Source organism: Mus musculus, chromosome 8, assembly GCF_000001635.26.
Source record: "Mus musculus strain C57BL/6J chromosome 8, GRCm38.p6 C57BL/6J".
Lineage (NCBI taxonomy): Eukaryota > Metazoa > Chordata > Mammalia > Rodentia > Muridae > Mus > Mus musculus.
The window spans coordinates 61,889,138-61,910,441 of NC_000074.6; the positions used below are offsets into that span (position 1 = coordinate 61,889,138).

The following is a 21,304-nucleotide window of genomic DNA, read 5'->3' on the forward strand; positions in this document are numbered from 1 at the left end:
GGATTGCTTCCAGCTTCTCACCGTTTACTTTGATGTTGGCTACTGGTTTGCTGCAGATTGCTTTTATCATGTTTATGTATGGGCCTTGAATTCCTGATCTTTCCAAGACTTTCATCATGAATGGGTGGTGGATTTTGTCAAATGCTTTCTCCACATCTAACGAGATGATCATGTGGTTTTTGTCCTTGAGTTTGTTTATATAGTGGATTAAGTTGATAGATTTTCATATATTAAACCACTCCTGCATCCCTGGAATGAAACCTACTTGGTCAGGATGGATGATTGTTTTGATGTGGTCTTGGATTCGGTTAGCGAGTATTTTATTGTGTATTTTTGCATCGATATTCATAAGGGAAATCGGTCTGAAGTTCTCTCGCTTTGTTGGGTCTTTCTATAGTTTAGGTATCAGAGTAATTGTAGCTTCATAGAATGATTTGGGTAGAGTACCTTCTGCTTCTGCTTTGTGGAATAGATTGTGAAGAACTGGAATTAGATATTCTTTGAAGGTCTGATAGAACTCTGCACTAAACCCATCTGGTCCTGGCCTTTTTTTTTTTTTTTTTTTTTTTTTTTTTTTTTTTTTTTGGGTTGGGAGACTATTAATGACTGCTTCTATTTCTATAGGGGATATAGAACTGCTTAGATCATTAACCTGATCCTGATTTAACTTTGTTACCTGGTATCTGTCTAGAAATTTGTCCATTTCATCCAAGTTTTCCAGTTTTGTTGAGTATAGCCTTTTGTAGAAGGATCTGATGGTATCTTGGATTTCTTCAGGATCTGTTGCTATGTCTCCCTTTTCATTTCTGATGTTATTAATTAGGATGCTGTCCCTGTGCCCTCTAGTGAGTCTGGTTAAGGGTTTATCTATATTGTTGATTTTCTCAAAGAACCATCTCCTTGTTTGATTGATTCTTTGAATAGTTCTTCTTGTTTCCACTTGGTTGATTTTGCCCCTGAGTTTGATTATTTCCTGCCTTCTACTCCTCTTGGGTGAATTTGTTTCCTTTTCTTCTAGAGCTTTTAGGTGTGTTGTCAAGCTGCTAGTGTGTGCTCTCTTCAGTTTCTTTTTGGAGGCACTCAGAGCTATGAGTTTTCCTCTTAGAAATGCTTTCATTGTGTCCCATATGTTTGGGTGTGTTGTGGCTTCATTTTCATTAAACTCTAAAAAGTCTTTAATATCTTTCTTTATTCCTTCCTTGACCAAGGTATCATTGAGAAGAGTGTTGTTCAGTTTCCACATGAATGTTGGCTTTCCATTATTTATGTTGTTATTGAAGATCAGCCTTAGTCCATGGTGATCTGATAGGATGCATGGGACAATTTTAATAGTTTTGTATCTGTTGAGGCCTGTTTTGTGACCAATTATGTGGTCAGTTTTGGAGAAGGTACAATGAGTAGCTGAGAAGAAGGTATATCCTTTTGTTTTAGGATAAAATGTTCTGTAGATATCTGTTAAAACTATTTGTTTCAAAACTTCTTTTAGTTTCACTGTGTCCCTGTTTAGTTTCTGTTTCCATGATCTGTCCATTGATGAAAATGGTGTGTTGAAGTCTCCCACTATTATTGTGTGAGGTGCAATATGTGCTTTGAACTTTACTAAAGTTTCTTTAATGAATGTCGATAGCCTCCTTGCATTTGGAGCATAGATATTCAGAATTGAGAGTTCCTCTTGGAAGATTTTACCTTTGATGTGTATGAAGTGTCCCTCCTTGTCTTTTTTGATAACTTTGGGTTGGAAGTTGATTTTATTCGATATTAGAATGGCTACTCCAGCTTGTTTCTTCAGACCATTTGCTTGGAAAATTGTTTTCCAGCCTTTCACTCTGAGGTAGTGTCTGTCTTTTTCCCTGAGATGGGTTTCCTGTAAGCAGCAGAATGTTGGGTCCTGTTTGTGTAGCCAGTCTGTTAGTCTATGTCTTTTTATTGGGGAATTGAGACCATTGATATTAAGAGATATTAAGGAAAAGTAATTGTTGCTTCCTATTATTTTTGTTTTTAGAGTTGGCATTCTGTTTTTGTGGCTGTTTTATTTTTTGGTTTGTTGAGGGATTACTTTCTTGCTTTTTCTAGGGCGTGGTTTCCGTCCTTGTATTGGTTTTTTTTTTTTTTTTTTCTGTTATTATCCTTTGAAGGGCTGGATTCATGGAAAGATAATGTGTAAATTTGGTTTTGTCATGGAAAACTTTGGTTTCTCCATCTATGGTAATTGAGAGTTTGGCTGGGTATAGTAGCCTGGGCTGGCATTTTTGTTCTCTTAGGGATATAACATCTATGGTAATTGAGAGTTTGGCTGGGTATAGTAGCCTGGGCTGGCATTTTTGTTCTCTTAGGGATATAACAGTATAACATCTGTTCAGGTTCTTCTGGCTTTCATAGTCTCTGGTGAAAAGTCTCTTGTAATTCTGATAGGCCTGCCTTTATATTTTACTTGACCTTTTCCCCTTACTGCTTTTAGTATTCTATCTTTATTTAGTGCATTTGTTGTTCTGATTATTATGTGTCTGGAGGAATTTCTTTTCTGGTCCAGTCTATTTGGAGTTCTGTAGGCTTCTTGTATGTTCATGAGCATCTCTTTCTTTAGGTTTGGGAAGTTTTCTTCAATAATTTTGTTGAAGATATTTGCTGGCCCTTTAAGTTGAAAATCTTCATTCTCATCTACTATTATCTGTAGGTTTGGTCTTCTCATTGTGTTCTGGATTTCCTGGATGTTTTGAGTTAGGATATTTTTGCATTTTGTATTTTCTTTGATTGTTGTGCCAATGTTCTCTATGGAATCTTCTGCACCTGAGATTCTCTCTTCCATCTCTTGTATTCTGTTGCTGATGCTTGCATCTATGGTTCCAGATTTCTTTCCTAGGTTTTTTATCTCCAGCGTTGCCTCACTTTGGGTTTTCTTTATTGTGTCTACTTCCATTTTTAGGTCTTGGATGGTTTAATTCAATTCCATCACCTGTTTGTTCGTGCTTTCTTGCAATTCTTTAGGGGATTTTTGTGCTTCCTCTTTAAGGTCTTCTACCTGTTTAGCAGTGTTCTCCTGTATTTCTTTAAGTGAGTTATTAAAGTCCTTCTTGATGTTCTCTACCATCATCATGAGATATGCTTTTAAATCCGGGTCTAGCTTTTTGGGTGTGTTGGGGTGCCCAGGACTGGGTGAGGTGGGAGTGCTGGGTTCTGATGATGGTGAGTGGTCTTGGTTTCTGTTAGTAAGATTCTTACATTTGCCTTTTGCCATCTGGTAATCTCTAGAGTTAGTTGTTATAGTTGTCTCTGGTTAGAGCTTGTTCCTCTTGTGATTCTGTTAGTCTCTATCAGCAGACCTGGGAGACTAGATTTCTTCTGAGTTTCAGTTGTCAGAGCACTCTCGGTAGGCAAGCTCTCATGTTGCAGGGAAGGTGCACAGATATCTGGCACTCAGACCTGCCTCCTGGCAGAAGATGAAGGCCAGAAACAGGGCCTGTCCCAGAAGCTGTTAGCTTCTGTAGTCCACACTCTCACCTGAGCAGAATAGTCTAGGAGGGATCCGGGAACCAAGATGGCTCCCCCAGGTGCTCTGGCAAAGCCCTCCTGGGTGGGTCGGACACTTGTCCTCTGGCAGGGAAGGAGCCCGGATGTCTGGAGCCTGAAATGGGGTCTGCCTCAGAAGCTCTGTGGCTTCTGCCTGTCCCAGAAGCTGTTAGCTTCTATAGTCCACACTTACCTGCACAGACTAGTCTCGGTGGGATCCAGGAACCAAGATGGCTCCTCCGTCTCTGTTGCCTTTCACATACTTGGAATGGCCTATGCATCTTAGTTAAATATTAGCATATCCTGAATTTGTGTAATTACTCTATTGGTGACTTTTCTATGCTCTCTTCTTAGTTATTATCATGCCCTTCCTCATTTATAGTTATTCCTTTTGTATGTCATGTAGATAAATGTCTTGAAAATACATATATTTTTCTCAGCTTTTGTTTGTCTGTGAGTGCCTTTGTCATTTCCAAAGGATAGTTTTGCAAAACAATGAATTCTTTCTTTATAGTTTTTTCTTTAGTACTTTGAAAACAATCTCATGGTACTTTCTTCTAGGCCAAGGCTTCTCAACTCCCTAATGCTGTGACCCTTTAATACAGTTCCTCATGTTGTGATGACCTCCAACCATAAAATTGTTTTCTTTGCTACCTCAGAATTCTAACTTTTCTACTGTTATGAATTGTAATGCAGATATCTGATATGTGACCCTTCAACCCCAAAGGGTTTGCAACCCACAGGTTGTAACACACTGTTCTAGACTATTAGATTTTTGTGAGAAATTGATTGTCAGGTAAATTGGGCTACACCTATGTAAGTACCTGTCCCTTCTCTCTCACATTCTTGAGTGTTTTCTTAACCTTTGAGCATCATCTTAAGAGGCTTTCATTCTAGCACACCTTAAGGTAGACCTCACTGAGTTACATTTGACCTGTGAACCCTGACCTTCCCCTGTGTGTATATTCGTACCTTTCTTCAGGTTTGTAGAGTTTTCTGTTATTATATTATTTCCTCTCCTTGGCCTTCTGAAGTCTGCTTTAAACTCACACAACTGAAAACTGCCATCTTCACCTTGTACCCCAAACCACACAGGTCCTTGTTCCTCCTCACGCTTTTCTTTATGCCAACTGGAAATGTTTGAGTAGCCTGTCCTCTTGCTGTTACTTTTCCTCCTGTTTGCTGTCCCTCCCACGGATGCCTCTTTTGCACTTTAAATTTTACTGAGTGTATTTTGACACTCAAGAATTACTGCTTGATCTTTTTTTTTAAAAAAAGCACTTCTGTCTCTTTAGGTTTCTCTTTTAGAATATTGAAATGATTCTCTGTTTTCTTTAAGCTCAGTGAGCTCCATTAACACTGTGTTCTGAGACTTTCCCCATGCCGGCTCCTGCCTGGTACCCTGTTTTATGTGCTTTCTGACCTTATCCTGATTATTGAGTGAGGGGATGGTTTTCCTTTAAACACTCCAGATGCTTGTTGTCATGCAGTCTCAATGTTAAGTCTTTACTTCTCTCTTCTTAACCTGCTACGTGTGTCCCTCTAAAAATTCCAAGTCAAGTGCCTATTCTCTATGCTTCTGTAGTTACTTCCAGATTTCACCACTGGATGGCACCCAGGTTCAGAATTTTTCAGGGCCCCTGGCTACTGTGTTGCAGTTTAAGAACAAGAGGACAATGCAAACTCAGGTTGTTCCTAATGTATTGTTTAGAAAGAAACAAAAAGAGTAGTCTGATGTTTCAAGATCATCCCTTTTACCCCAACTTCTTTAAGGTAAACCCAGATGCACCCATGGTGTACGCCTCTGTGGTGGCCAGGCATCACAGAATTCTGTTCAGATTTTGTTTTGTTTTATTTTGTTTGTTTGTTTGCTTGTTTGTTTTGAGACATGTTTTCTCTGTGTAGCCCTGGTTGTCCTGGAACTCACTCTATAGACTAGGATGATCTTGAACTCACAGAGATCTGTCTGCCTCTGCCTCCCAAGTGCTGGGATTAAAGGTGTATACCACCACTGCCTAGCAATTCTATTCAGCTTTAAGCAGTGCTACTGTATATGGGTCATATACAGGGTTCTGTGTCCTATACATACGCCATCAAAGTCATCAAATTGTGCCTATCCTTGAAGAAGCAGCTTTCTAAGAGCAAACAACATGCCACTGGGGTGGGACCAAGTTGCTGAGGGTAAGCTTAATGCCATAGATTGTTACAACCAGTCACAGGAGATGCTAGTTAGAAGAGAAGCCCAGCAGACTGGGTCTGTATGTCATTTGGCAATACTTCCTGGGGCCCCTTTTCCATGGACTCAGGGAAAAGAAGGAGGCATATTAAGCACAAGACTGGGATAAGACAGCTACATAACCCAAGTCCTGATTTCTCATAATAAGCTGCCTCACCCAGGAAAAAAGTCACTGAAAAAGACCTCTGCCCCTGTTCCAGACTCCAGGTCAAATAGTTTATCTCACCTCTGACACACAAGGCCACTTGAAACTGACATTTAAAGTTGCCTGTCACTGAGACCTGCATTGATAGCTCTGCACTCTAACAGTTCTGTTTCTGTGGTTCTTATCCAGTCTTCTATAGAGTATTCCCCTTGCACCTGTATCAACTCCCTGCCTTGCCTTTCAGTGTAGTTCCTCTGAACAGCATAGCCGGTTTAGCCTCTTATAAGAGCCATTGTGTCTCACATACACAAATAATACTCACATGCCTAGTATAATGCGTAATCTAACAATTATTGTAGTAATTAAGATTGGGGATCAGTGGGGCTGGCAAAGTGACTCAGGTTAAATACTAACTGTGCAGCCTGGTGACTTGCATTTGAGTCCTGGAAATCACATAGAAAGCTAGATGGAGGGCTGTACATTGCAATGCCGGCAGTCCCATGGCAGGAAGGAAGACAGACTGGAGAATTGCCTGGAAACTTGTAGCCCAGATTGCCTGGAGTATGCAGTGCAGGAGAAATGAGAGCTGCCTTAACAAGGTAGAAGACAAGAACAACGTTTGAAAGCTTGTGGCACAAACAAGCTCCATCCCCAAACAAAACAACCAAGCAACTAACAAACACTAAGAAATGAAGAACTGAAGTACCTGTGTTTGCTATTGATCATCAGTACTCAGTGGAATCAGGAGTACTTTCTCAGTTAAAGCCAAAGAAATTGGTTTGGCTTGTAAATTTGTTGTTATTTAATAAATTCCCACATTTTGGAAAGACTGAAATATGCCTATCTATGCCACTGACAGAACTTGCTCATGACAGAACTGCTGATATTTGCATGTAAGATGTGCACTACTTGCTCATTTAAAAAAATGTTTAAGATAGTATTAAACTCTTATCTCTAATGATTCTGACTTACATTTCTTATCATCAGCCAAAGAAGAGTTTCATGTAAAACATCAGAAGCAAAAAAAATCACCCAGTCTGTTTTCCAGCAATTCTAGTACATGTTGAGCAACCCTATCCCCAAACTGGAAATCCCCAAGTAGCTCAAAACCCTAGACTTTTTAAAGTGCTGGCCTAACATCACAAGTAGAAAATTCTCCACCATGGAATTCTGTTGTCTGCAAAGAAACTGTTAAAAGTGGTTATTAATAGTACCATTAAGAACATAATGGAACATACTTTCAGGCTACATATGTTAAGTATACATAAAGCATAAATGGTTTTGCATATAGATTTGAGCACCCATCTCTTAAGTGCCTCATTATGTGTACACAAATATCTCAAATGTTGAAAAAATGTAGTTTCTGAGACATCTTTGATTCTAAACATTTCCTATAAAAGCTATTCAACCTGTATTAGACAGAAAGAATTGTGTAAAGTCTGCTAACTCTTTGAAACATATGTAACATGGATACAGTTAAAAAGGCACCTACTATTAGTTATGCTTCTCTTTGATAGCCTAAGGACATAGTCATCTGAAGGAGTCACATCCCAACATCCCTTAGACTTTTTGTTCATTGCTTGTGCTGAGAATCAGGGCTCAGAACTCAGGCATTCTAAGTGCCCAACCACTGAGCTTCACATCCACAATCTAACATTTTATAGAAGAGGTATGATTAGTTAATTAAGAAATAATTTCCAGGTTCTGAATTTCTTATGCTTAAATGCCTTCTTACTTTTTCTGAATTGACTTTTGAACAATCATACTGTTTTTATGATGTTTCTCGGTTGTTAGAGAGAAGAATGGTGATTGATCCAAACCAAGATTGGGCTCAGGCTTTAGTCTCCCTCAGACTACCAGAAAAACAGAAGCTGCTGGTATTATCCCACAGTGCTTTGCAGGCAAATTTCAACATGTGTTCATGTTGTTTATTTCCTGCTCTTAAGCAAGCATTTGGTATTGCAAAGGTTTGGGAGGGCTAGTCAGTAATACAAGATGTCAAAGACACTCTTCTACCTCCAGATCTGAGCATGCAACCTATCAGAATTCTTGCTTATTCTAAATAGATATTGCTTCCAAATATAAATTCCTATGATCATACATTTTAGTAACTTCCTGTGCATGCTACACTCATTTTTTAAATTTGTAGCACTAAATTTGATGATTCTTTATACATGTAATTTTATGACTCAGTTTGTTCTTGAATTAATATCTTCTTGAGTTTTTTTCTATATATTGGATATTAGTTCTCTATCAGATTTAGGATTAACAAAGGTCTTTTCCCAGTATGTTGGTTGCCAGTCAACCCTCACCAGCTACAGCAATTTGGGGTTGACCGGGCATTTTGCCTGGAGAGCACAGCAGAGCTGATGCTGATAGTGGGGTGCAGGTAACCCAGTCCCTGGATGAGAGCTCTGGAATATTGGGACTGCCACTTGGGAGAGCTGGCCTTGGGGTCATGAGAGTGGGTGAGTTGCTCTGTCCCTTGCCTGCAGTACTCAGGAGAACCAGCAGAGAAGGGCTGGACTTGGTTGAGGAGGAGAGAGTGAGCCAGTCCTGAGGGGAAGGGACAGCTGGCTCTGACACTCATCTGGCCTGAGGTGACTGAGGTGGGGTGGGTGTGAGAATAATGCCCTCCTCCTCACCACCTGTGATAGTGGGGAGAGCTGTCTCCGAGGCCATGAGAGCAGGAGAACTAGCCCTGCCCCTCACAGGCTATAACACTTGAGAGAGCAGACCTTGCAGCTCACCTGGGCAACACAGTGGAGCTGGCCTTGATAGAGAAGGCTCAGGTAATCGAGCCTTGAGAGTGTGAGAGCAGGAGCTCATCCAGTCCCCACAAGGCTACAGCATTTGGGAGAGCAGGCCTCATGCCTTGACTGGGAAACACAGTGGATCTGGCCCTAGAGGCCTGGGTGCTGGTGAGCCAGTGTCTGGAGGGAATGCAACCAGGACACTACCTACCTCCTGTTGATGGCTACATTGGATGGCCTAGCCAGAGCAGTGCTGGAGAGCTCACCTTGGTGGTGTGGACAGGGAGAGCTGGCAAGCTGAGCAGCTCAGCTAACACCCAGGCCCAGATCCAGGGCGTTGTGTTGGCCCACCCCAAAATCTATATCATCTGAAGATGGTTGGACACATGAAAGGGTCAGTTGTGCTATCTAAAGTTGCAGAATCTCCATGACACAGAGCAATCAATGAATGGGAGGAGGCCCTGTGAGGATCCAATCCTGTCACAGAAGTCAGAGATCTCAAACCAGACCAATGTCTCATTGCAATGAACATTTGCAAGAGAAGATGTGTGAACTGTAGTCCACACTGTGACACACTACAGCTTTCAGGGTGAGGTGTTTTCTGTGCTTTGTTTGTTCATGTGTTTTATTTTGGACAGGAAGTTGCAAGGGCAAAGGGTGATTATGAGGGGGTCAGGAGATGAGCGGGACTGGAATGAATGGTATGAAAGTCACAAGGAATCAATGAAAAGTTTTAAAAAATAAAAAATGGGAGCTTAGCATTACTACCCTAGCATTTGGGAAACATTTATTTTGGAGATCCTGAATAATTGGTATATGTACCTTTGCCTGCTTCACATGCTATGTGAATATTCAAATGACAAAAGGTAAACACATCTAAAAGTTATAAATAACCATGGCTTTTGGTGCATAGAAAAATTATATTCATGACACTTGGGAAGAATCCTCTATATTGTGAGTAAAATATATGTACATGCATCAATACATCCATACATCATCCATATATATATGTGTGTGTGCGTGTGTGTGTGTGTATGGATATATATATGAAGCCTTCCAGAATAATCCAGTTGACATAAGACACTACTGACTATTGTTATAAGATGCTTTCTCTCTTTTATTTTGTTGTTTGCTTGTTTTTCAAGACAGGGTTTTCAGCACAACCAGCCCTGACTGTCCTAGACTCACTTTGTAGAGCAGGCTGGCCTCAACCTCACAGAGATCTGCCTGCTTCTGCCTTCTGAGCACTGGGACTAAAGGCATGTGCCACCATGCCCAGCTTAAGAGTTATTTCTTAAACTTAACAGAACGCAAGGAAGACAAGCTAGACACACACAGCCAATGTAAAGTATAACAACAACAACAACAAGAGTTGCTTTATAATGAGTAGAGGCAAAGCTTCCTATAACTTCTTCGGAGTTAATCATTTTCAGAGCAAATCATCTGAACCTGTAGAAAATGGATAGAATGCACATCATGTTTCTACTTTAGTATTTTTTTTTTACTCAAGAATGAAAGGAAAAGGCCCAGCTATTTGGCTCAGTTTGTAGCATTTGGGGCTGGAAGACTCAGTAACTACAAAGCTCCCTCTTCCCACTTGGGATACTACAGGTAATTATCTGAAGTGTTTAGGTAAGAGGAGAATGGCGGTAATCTGTAGAATATGTCAAGAAACACCATGACCAAGACACACCATAGCACTGCTAGAATTTTGAAAGAAAAACTGATGTTAGAAAAAAGACTGATTAGTTCATGGTGTTGTTCCACCTATAGGGTTGCAGACCCCTTCAGCTCCTTGGGTGCTTTCTCTAGCTCCTTCATTGGGGGCCCTGTGTTCCATCCAAAAGATGACTGTGAGCATCCACTTCTGTATTTGCCAATCACTAGCATATCCTTACAAGAGACAGCTATATCAGGGTCCTGTCAGCAAAATCTTGCTGGCATATGCAATAGTGTCTGGGTTTGGTGGTTGTTTATGTGATGGATCCCTGAGTGGGGCAGGCTCTGGATGGTCAATATGAACTTGTGTCTCTAGCTGAATATGTAGCAGAGTTTGGCCTAGTTGGCCATCAATGGGAGGAGAGGTCCTTGGTCTTGCCTAGATTATATGCCCCAGTACAGGGGAATGCCAGGGCCAGGAAGAGGGAGTGGGTAGGTTGGGGAGCAGGGCAGGGGGAGGGTATAGGGGACTTTTGGGATAGCATTTGAAATGTAAATGAAGAAAATATCTAATGAAAATAGGAGACTGAATCTTACATCCTTTCATTGTATGTAAGAGGATTGAGAAGCACTCTTCTGGTGCTTTGGAGATTTCAGAGAGGGAGAGATGGTTTAATAGTCACTGAAAATGCACATGTGCAAAGCAATAGATACATGACAAGTGTTGAAGGAGAGCAAGCCAGTCAGTAAATGCTGGTTAGCTCTATGGTGGGATTTACATAGGAAATAGGAAATTCAAGTCATAAACTTAGGTGGAAATTTTCTATTGTAAATGATTTAGATATTTAAAGTAAGCACCCTCATTTGTTTGTTTGTAGACACAGACAAAAGGAATAAACACTTTTGATTAAACCATTCAATATTGCTGAAATTCAATACTGCAGAAAATCTATCTACGAAGGTTAAAGCCAAGAACAGAGGCTCTGGAGTTTTTTGTTGTTGTTGTTGTTGTTGTTTTAGAATCATGGCTAGCTTTAGACTAATTTCTTGCTTCTTATTTCCTTCTTCCTTTTCTTTTTAAGCTCTCTTTTCTCTCTCATTTCAGTGATTGATTTTTTTTGTTGTTGTTGTTGTTATAAAGAACCCTGTAGGGCAACAGCCAAAGGTGAAAACATTCACAAAATCCTATGTTTGATGCAAAATGACTTTAGTTATATAACCATTGCTTAACAGACACACAAGCTCCTTTTCTTTTTGATCATCAGATACATCAGATACATTGCCATTGTAAGGTATCTCAAGTTTACCCTGTGGTTTTAAACACAATACATCCTCCCAAAGTAAAACACTTTATCTAAATTTTGGGAACGGAAGCTAGCAGTTCATTCAGTCCCCACACAGCAATAAATGGTTTAGTGAGGAGGACTTGAGGGTTTTTTTCCCCTGGTACCCTTTTCATCTTATCATCTTTATATTGAATCCTCTGGGAATAACTGTGCTTTTTATTTCTAATTCATCCATTTCTCACTGACTTTCAAAAAATCACATTTGGCAGACTACACTGTGGATATTCACTCTCAAGAATGTTTTACTTTTGTGTATATTAAAACTATTTACCCAAGATGTTGCTATATTCTCTGCTATCATGGTGTATGACTTGCAAATTATTGTCATAATGCTTTGATTAGTCTTTGTTTGGTTTGGTTGGGATTTTACCAGCCCCTGCCCACTCACTCTGCATGGCCTTAATCCTTAGTTGAACTCCAGAATCATAATGTCCTTCGAAGGCCTCTTTCCACTCCGTTTAAGCAGTGGGGACTCTTGTACTGGCCTTGCAGGAGTATCGGTTAGTGTACATTAAAGAATTAGTCCAACTTATTTTGCACACTTATGTATTTCCTCTTCACACCTTTCAAAGGAGAAAACAAAGCAAACAAAACCAAAGCAAAGAAGTCACAATGGCGGTAATTTCCCCGAGTGAGCCTCACTCCTTCTCTTGAGAAGTGTGATCTGTGGCAATTTAAATATCCACTTTTAGCTGCAGAACAAAGAAGCCTGGACAGAGAGCTGACAGAGAGCCAGAGAAAGGGACCCCAGCCCACAATGAATGCCAGGACAACAGGACCAGGAATGTGCAATCCCGTAGTTACAGAGTGGGCTGTGGCTAGATAGGACTACAGACCTCCTCTTCAGTTAGCAGTTATAAAATTCTGAATATTTGAGCAGATTATTCAATTTCTTTGAGAAAAATAGTTGGATGGTATCTTATCATGTAAAAAGGACTTGATTTTGATATATACAGAAATGGAGCAGATTTTTTAATAGTTTTCTACTGCCAAGTAACATACCTTGTATTTGGCCATAGTAGTTATACTAGAAGGTAATTAGTATTTTTAGAAAATGCTAAAAAGTAATATGAGCCTGAAACAATTCTGCACCAACATCATATGTTGGATTCAAGACAATTTCCTCCGTAGCTTTAAAACAACATGATATAAGACTGGGTTTTGATATTTATATTTGACAGACTACTGTAGATATCACAGTCAAAAATGTTTTACTCATGTGCATATTAAAATTATTATTACTTTTTATTTTTTAAATTATTTTTATATGACCTGATATTATGCCAACTAATTTAATTATGTCCTGTTGGTTAATTTAAAATCTTTCAAAAGGTGATTAATAACTCAAGATATTTAAAGTCTAAGGTTTATTATTTTAAGCCATCATTTTTAAGCTTAAACATGGATGACAGTCAAGATATCTAGTTTCATTTACTATGAAATATAACACATGCACACTCTTGACAAATTTGACTCCATCCACAAACATATTTAACCCTTTTACCCTTTTAGAATTGATCAGAATGATTTAGCACACCTAAGATTATAAACCTAAGGTAGTTGTCTGGCAGTGTGGGCAGAAAGGAATCCAGCAAATTTTATGTTACCTGTTTTGGGGGAAAATTTACAAAATTAACACTACATTTCTTGTCCTCATGAAAGAAAAAAAAATCAGGCATTTTCCAAATAGTATCACAGTGCCAGGCAAAGCTATTGAAATCTTTCCAACTTTAAAAGTCTTAAAAGTGTTGTCTTACCGGTAAGTGTGTTACGGTGTGTACAGAACTTTTCAATGCTTGCTTGGTTTGAAGCCTTCCCAAAGGCAATGGATTTCCCAGGGGCTTTGCCTCTTTCTCCTGGTGAGTGGAGGTCGGTCTTGCCTGTCCATTAAGGACTGCTTGGTCTGTGGTAGTGAGACAACTGTGGCCTTAGACACTCATCTGTTCTCTTACTCTACTCGGCTATATTTGGTAACTGAACTCATGTTTCAGCTGAGTGCCACAATCAGGAATCCCAGTAGTGGGTTGGGAAGCAGCCCCAGATCTGAGGCTGGGTTCTTAGAAATTAAAGCCACTTAGTATAGAAGGAGCCGTAGCCATGAATTTAAAAACATGACATTTAAACATAGTTCCCCCTGATTTTGTTGTTGGAAATTACCTCCCAGCCTTTTCTCATGCCTTTTGTTATTTACAAATATGTTTATAATCCCCAATTTTAAAAAGTGAGATCTGGAGGAAGACCCCTGAGATGATCAGCTCTGTATGTTTAAATTTTAGCCATGTGGTCAGTTCTTCTAAAATAGTAAACCCAATAACTATTTAAAAATTAAGCCACCTGCCAAATTGAGCGGAGATGCCAACTGCTTTCTTACCTCATGGTGTTAATTAAAAATTGTCATATGACTAGAGTGTGTATTAAAGATGTAGTCCAAGGCATAATGGAACAGTGTAACAAATGGAGACCGAGTCTTACAGTTCAGAGCACTAAGCCTGATGGATTAAGAACACTTAGCAAATAATTTCCTGGAAAACCTGAGCCAATGGTGAATCAACATTGTCTCCTACAAGAATGAAGCTGTTACAACTATTAAAAAATGCAGCACAAATCCTTTTGCTGACTATTTTGTAGGAGCTCGCTGTGACGTAGGCTGTACTGTTTTTAGTAACAAATAGAAGTAGGAGGAGCCAAGAACTTTTCTGACCCAAGACTGTCTACTCGAGTAAGATCTAAGGGGGTGGAGAGAATCATAGGAAAGGTCCCAGGAAATTCAGAAAGTACTGAGACTTTATCTGGATCTCATGACCTGTGGTCTGGTTTCATGTCTAAAGAAATCTGTTCCTGATAGTGAGGTCTGTTATTTGCTCCTTCTTCTGCTCCAATCCCTGGCACAGTGCTTCCATGGCCGATTCACCCTTACATTTATTCGTTAGTGATTTTATAGCTTACTCTTTGTAGAGCACAAGTGCTACCTGCATCTTAAGTCTTAGGTCATTTTTGCTGTTGTAAGAAAATAGCCCAGATGGGATAATTTACACAGAACAGAAATTGACTTTCATACTTCTTGAGGCTGAAAGATGCCCATGGGGTCATTGTCCAGTGAAAGTCCTTGTTTTGTTTCCAAGCTGTCACCTTGAGTTCGGTGTCCTCTGGTGGAGACACTTCCATTACACAGCACAAAGTAGAAGGCAAGGACATTTTAATAAGGGTATTTAATCCTTCCCATGATGCCAAAACTCATAATTTCACCCCCAAGCCACACTGTTAATATTGTTGCATTGGGAATACAGTTCAACACCTTAAAAAAACACTAAGCAATTGCATTTTAAATCAGAGTTCAAGACAATAGACAGTGTACACCAGTCACCATGCCTGCCAAGAGAACACAACGAGGAATAATTGCTTCTTACAGATCACAGGAGGAAAAGAATGCCTCAGCCTGAGGTGCTGCCTCAACTTGAGTTTTGGAAGGGGGCATTCAGACCTTAGCATGGATTAAACAAGCAAGCACCTGTCTAATATGCTTTTGTCCCATAAGTAATAACAAAACTGGAAAGGACAGAAATGGAGAGGGAAGATGATAGAGGATGCATACAATGGTGGAAAGTGGTAAACCAGTCCAAGTTATAAAACCAAAATGCCTACAGAAGAGGCTGCTGATAGAAAAAAAGTGATTTACCCTGAAATCCCAGAGGAACTTGGCAGTAGGAGGCCTCCAGGTCTTGCCTTGTACATAGTCTTAATTGACAACTTCACTATTGCAAGTAGGAGTAGGATAGGACCTATGGTCTGGATTAAGACAATCCCTCTGGAGCATGTGATGTTCCTTCTTCATTTCCACTGTAGACAGCTAGAAGGCTGCTTCCTTGGGACTTTAAAGCAGATTCTAGCCATGGGAGAAATGTATGAGATCCTCATTTTGTCTTCTTTCTCTTTTATATCCTTTATTGAACACATATTTTCTTCTTCCTTCATTTTAGGAAAATCCCATCAGTAAACAGGCATGGTATGGCAGCAATGGAGGTAGTTCTTGAATCTGATCAAGAAACAATAAAAATGGAGGCATGAAGACCTTGCAAGATTGTTCTAAGCAATGATCTAGTAATTGGCTCAGAACAAATCCTTCAAACATTGCCCATCTTTAGACATCTTCCTCTCACATTGTATCTGGCTGAGATACACTTTCCAGAATCAAGTATGACATACATTGAGTTTATGTTCATCTGCGCACACCAGTGAACTTCAGATATGCTGCTCATAGTTTCGGTTTCCTGATGGCTTGTTAAATCTACGGTGTATAAGCCTGTGGGTGGACTTCTGGTTACAGGCCACTTGACAGATTGTGTATATGCACAAGACGATTAGAAATAAAATGACTCAACGCCAAAGTAATGAAAATAGAATTGAAATTGTAAGCAAAAAGTGAGATGAGACTCTATACTTTATATTTCTATGTGATCATTGGGCACTGTTGGGGATTCTATGCTTTCTCCCTGCCCCCTCAGTGCTGGGAATTGAACCTTGCACTCTATCACAAAGTTATATTTCTAGTTCCATAAATCTCATTTCTAATCTGCCTGAAGGGGGCAAGTGTAAAGTTCTACACAGAGCTGAAAAAAAAAAAACATTTGTTTCAATAGACCATAATTAATTTAAGAAAAATAAGCACATGTCTTTATAATGATGAAATACATCATGTATTATATTATAATCACATTACTGAATAATGTCAAATTGAATACAATAAAAGCACACAGTGGTGTTTTGAAGAGTAATAGGTAATATTTGAAAGAGGTATTAAGAAATAGAAGGAAATTGTATATTGAAATAAAAATATATTACAAGTTACATTTATCCAAATTGTAAGAGTTGTTTTACTATGCAAAAATTATTCAACATATTAATAAGTCAAAAGGGAAAAGCCATGCGGCTATTTCTTTATGTTATTAGCATGCCTGTGAACAAAATTGTGAACAAAATTTAACATCCATTTTAATTTAAAAAATAATTTTGGAAGGTGAGAAAAATGGTTCTAACTCATTAAATTTTAAAGTATATATGCACAAGAGCATGTATGTATGTACATGGTACGTATATACACATTTAATCATGTACATATGTGATGTCACATAGGACTTAGACGTAAAACACCAACAAACACTACCAACAAATATACAAGTCTTTTTTTTTAATTCATATTTCTGTGTATGTATGTATATTTGTGTGTGTAAGAATAGATGTACATGTGTGCTGATTCCTACAGAGGCCAGAAAAGGGCATCAGATCACCTGGAGCTGGAGTTACAGGTGGTTGTGAGTCTTTGGTAAAGGTGCTGAGAACTGAACTCAGGTTCCCCGAGGAGGAGCAGAAGTGTTCTTAATCATGGAACCACTTCTTCAGCTCCCACTTGCAAGCCTAACACATGTGGAAGAGAAGATGGAAATGCAATCCTAGAAGAAAGGAATGGTATGCTCCATATATCACAGGAGGCTTGATTCAATGGCAAGTCCATTCCCATAAGAAAACAAAACTACAAATCCCATAGGACTTCAACCCAAAAGGCACTTCATTCTGTGGAATTGGAAAAGCAATACAAGATTTCATCCAGATAAACTTCCATGGCTAAATATACAGGAAGACTATGCAAAGGGGACAGCTGAAGAAGCCCGAGGCAACAGATGCCTTTGGTGGGACCAGAGACTCGAATAGAGGATTCCAGTAAAATGACATATCAGTTGCTTGTGTATTAACAGTCTCTTGAAGCAGCAGCAATTTTTGCTCTTGGCTTTGCACAATTCCACTGATATCTCTTTTATTATGGATTAAAAGCCTTTGTGTAGGGCCTGGAAAGATGGCTCGTGGGTTGAGAATGTTTGTAGAAGACCAGAGTTCAGAAGTTCTTAGCACTGAGGTTTGGTTGCTCACACCTGTCTGCAACTCAGGGGTTCCAATGCCTCCTTTTGATCTTCACAGGCATGCACATGTATGTGGACATACATGCATGCATGCACACACACACATGCACTCACATGCACACACACATACCCAATAAAAATAAAATAAATCTGAAAAAGAAACTGTATTTATATTTCACTTCATTCAGTAAAATAAATATACCTTGGTCTATGGGGGAAATGGAGTGGAATGCATTAATAAATATGTAGTCATGGGAATATATTCAGTATACAATTATGGTTTGGATTAACAATGTAGATAACATCCTCAAAGATATCCATATCTATAGCTACAGTTCTTTTCTTCTCTTGGTATATGGTATATTCACAGTGGTTCATCTTCAAATAAATATGCATTAACTGGGGCAGAATACATGGAGAACTTTACTACAATGTTCATGCCTTGTAGTTCTTCATATGACATCATAGGTTATGTTGACTGTTAATGATTCTTAACTCTATATATTATACATCCTCCTTTATATATACCCCATTCTCTCATTAATATGAAATATTTTTTAAAGATTTTTAAAATTTTATATATGTGAGTACACTGTAGCTGTCTTCATGTACCAGAAGAGGGCATCGGATCACATTACAGATGGTGGCGAGCTACCATGTGATTGCTGGAAATTGAACTCAGACCTCCAGTAGGGCAGCCAGTGCTCTTAACTGCTTGAGCCATCTCTCCAGTCCAATATGAAATATTTTAAGATGCATTTTGAAAATAGAAAAAATTATATGGAAAATATAATCTTAATTTGCCATCCAATAAAAAAGTCTTTTTTTTTTTTTTTTTTTTTTTGGCCAGTTATTATAGCTGGGAAGTAAGGTTCAAGGAATCCTTCTATTCTCCTCTCCTCCTTCCTCCTACTTTTTTCTTTGAAATCCGTATCTGATTGCTTACTAGGAAAAACGGGAAGGAAAGATTCCATCCACTCAGTAAGCTTAAGTCATGTCAGTCATATTTGTCCCTACATTGTCTGTAGTGCATAACCTGTTAGCTAACTCGTAATTCTTCAAGTTCTTTGGATATAAAATAGAGAAAAAATATTTTTTTCATGATTTTGTATATTTTGCTTTGGGAATTAAAAATAAACTTTGTTGACTATAAATAGTTAATTGAAGCTCCCTGTCTTCTTCCTTGGCTCCTGTATGCTGATTTGCAAGTCACCACTGGACCACAGTCTGCAATATGAAGATGCATCTCTCTTTGGCTACCTTGGAAATGTCATATCCTTTGACCTACTCTATCCTAAACATACTAAGGAGATATTCCTCGTTAAAAGAGACACTTATTTAAAAATTTATAAGAGCACCCCTCCCAAATACATGTGGAGTTTATGGAAAAACTTAGTAAACTCATAAAATTTTGTAACCAAAAAATGTGATTTTTTTTCTTGAGCTATTTATTTTTTAAAGTAGCACAAAAACTGTGGTTTGAATATGAAACATAAACATAATGAATATTTACATAATTAAAGTTTAAACACACTGTTTGATGTTTTGAAAATATGAAGACTTCCCTAAGTTGTTTGAGCCCCTGACCCCCTCCAGTTTTGTTTATGGGAGGAGAAAGACAAACATTGCAAACGTTTAGAAATGACTTTTGCACATCATTTGACTTAGAGCTAGACCTCCTTGTTTTGTTTCTCCCTAAGTTTGCTTTTTTCACAACTCATGGACTTAGTGAGGGAACAGCAAACTCCAGTGTAGCGTTCACTGTCACTGTCAGACCCCTGCAGACAGCTGTGTGGCCATCTCAGTGGCTGCTTCCAAGAAGTGGCCTGTTGAAGGATGTGGCTGCCACTCCCCAGGAAATGAGAAAGGAAGAACTGGACAAAGGAGGAAATCAGCTGTTGGACCAGCGAAGGATTTAGACAGTGTAAAAATGCCAACCATGAAAGACAGTTGCTGAGCTGCACACAGCCCCGAGCCCCGCCCACCGGGACTTGCCTGCCCAGCAATTTGCTCAGCTCTTGCTATTTCGGGAAGGAATTTCCACAGAGCTGGCATATCTTCAGCTCCGAGGTTTCCTCTGATTGAATGATCAACAGGTGTTGAAAAAGGCTGTGGCAGAAATATCACAGACCCAGTGTGCTCCTTTGACATCTGCGGCTGTGACTGTAGTGTTGTCGGGTGGGTCTTTTTTTTTTTTTTTAATCAAGGAAGCTTTCTGCAGAATAAATGCTAAGTCAATCACTTCAAGAGTATATACATTATTTTTGGTTATATAAACTGACTACTGCACTGCGATTATACAACAGGAGCAATGATACAACTGAAGATCTGCTTTTCTCTCAGTTCTAGAAGCGCTTTCTGGAAGATGGTTGGTGTTTCAAATGTCCACACTGTGTAGAATTACGGTTGGGCATTTTTCATAGAAATGAATTTGAACCTGTGCCTTCATTTTCTTTGTTTTTGTATTCCCCATGTCTCTCAGACAAAAGAAAACACATCTCACCTTACAGTTTCCTAGTGCATAGTATCCTGCACTTAGTTTCAGCTCTTCATTTCTCTAGAGTTCTACCATTCTGTTCTCAGGTGCCCCTTCCTATCCACATCATTGCATCTGATTTTTTTCTCATTGAAGTTCTCCCCAGTTCCGAATGGATATTCTGTCTCCTATACAGAGAAACCAGGAAAGGGAAACCAGAAAGGTGGCAAGGAGGAGAAAAGAAACTGAAACTCATCCTATATGTGTAGAAACCAACATGTTGGAAACTCTGACAGGTGGACTCCAAGGTCCAGCGTCTCCGCAAACATCCTCCTTGAGCTCTGAACTCTGTCCCTTCTCCTCCACTCCCTCTTGTGTATGTCTAGGATCTGCACTCCCAAGTGAGGAATGGGGATGTGAGTGAGTCTCTCTCTCCCTCTCTCTCTCTCTCTCTCTCTCTCTCTCTCTCTCTCTCTCTCTCTGTGTGTGTGTGTGTGTGTGTGTGTGTGTGTGTATGTGAACTGGTGCTTGTAAGTCACATTTTGGGATTGTTGAAGTGCGTCCTTGGGCAGAGACCTACAGTGAAGCTGTCTATCTTTTGGTCAGACTAAGAAAGTAGAGAAAGCAGCACATTCCACCCGGTGGGGTTAGAAGACCTCTTGTATGTGATACAGATCTTCAGGGGTTCAAGTATATGTCTTGCAATTCTGCTGCGTTACTATTTTAGTCTAAGCCAGCTAGCTGACTTCCAGCTCTGAAATCTCCATTTCCTCTTCCAACCCTGGTTGCATACTTACAGAGAAGTCTTCCTGTGGATTGCTTTCTGCCTTTGAACAATACACTGGATCTCTCATTAATTGTCCTTCAGTGCACTTGTTATCTGGATTGAAGTCTCTCCCCTTCTCTCTACTGCAATCTCCTTTCCTGCCCTTGTAAGGGCAGAGATCTGATAGGCAACCTACAGGCACAATCCCTTTTAAGGCAGTTTATGGTTTATCTGGAAATATTCTTTAAAGATTTGTGACATCTGATTTTATTTGTTCTAGTTGGTGCTTTGAGATATTTGTTATTCCCGATGATTTACACTTTTATGTTTTTAAAGTAAAGTTTAAAAATTATTTTAAATTATGTGTATGTCTTTGTGTGTGTGTGTCTCTCTCTCTCTCTCTCTGTGTGGGGTCTGTTCATTTAAGTGCAGGTATCTGTGGAGGCTAGGGGCACTGTATCCTCCTGGAGCTGGCAATACAGCTGGTTGTGAACCACCTGATGT

The 21,304-nt window shown here is 39.4% G+C and overlaps 1 protein-coding gene across 4 annotated transcripts in view; it reads right to left on the reverse strand.

Moving 5' to 3' along the window:
- Positions 1–13,570, reverse strand: part of Palld (palladin, cytoskeletal associated protein) — a 391,277-nt gene extending 377,707 nt beyond the window's left edge. For 2 of the 4 annotated variants that reach the window (NM_001293772.2, NM_001081390.2), the window contains exon 1: positions 13,404–13,570. The gene's annotated coding sequence lies outside the window, so the exon portion shown is untranslated. The remainder of the gene's footprint in view (positions 1–13,403) is intronic. The other 2 variants (XM_011242242.3, XM_006509503.3) reach the window with 1 other exon arrangement.
- Positions 13,571–21,304: the final 7,734 nt, after the last annotated feature.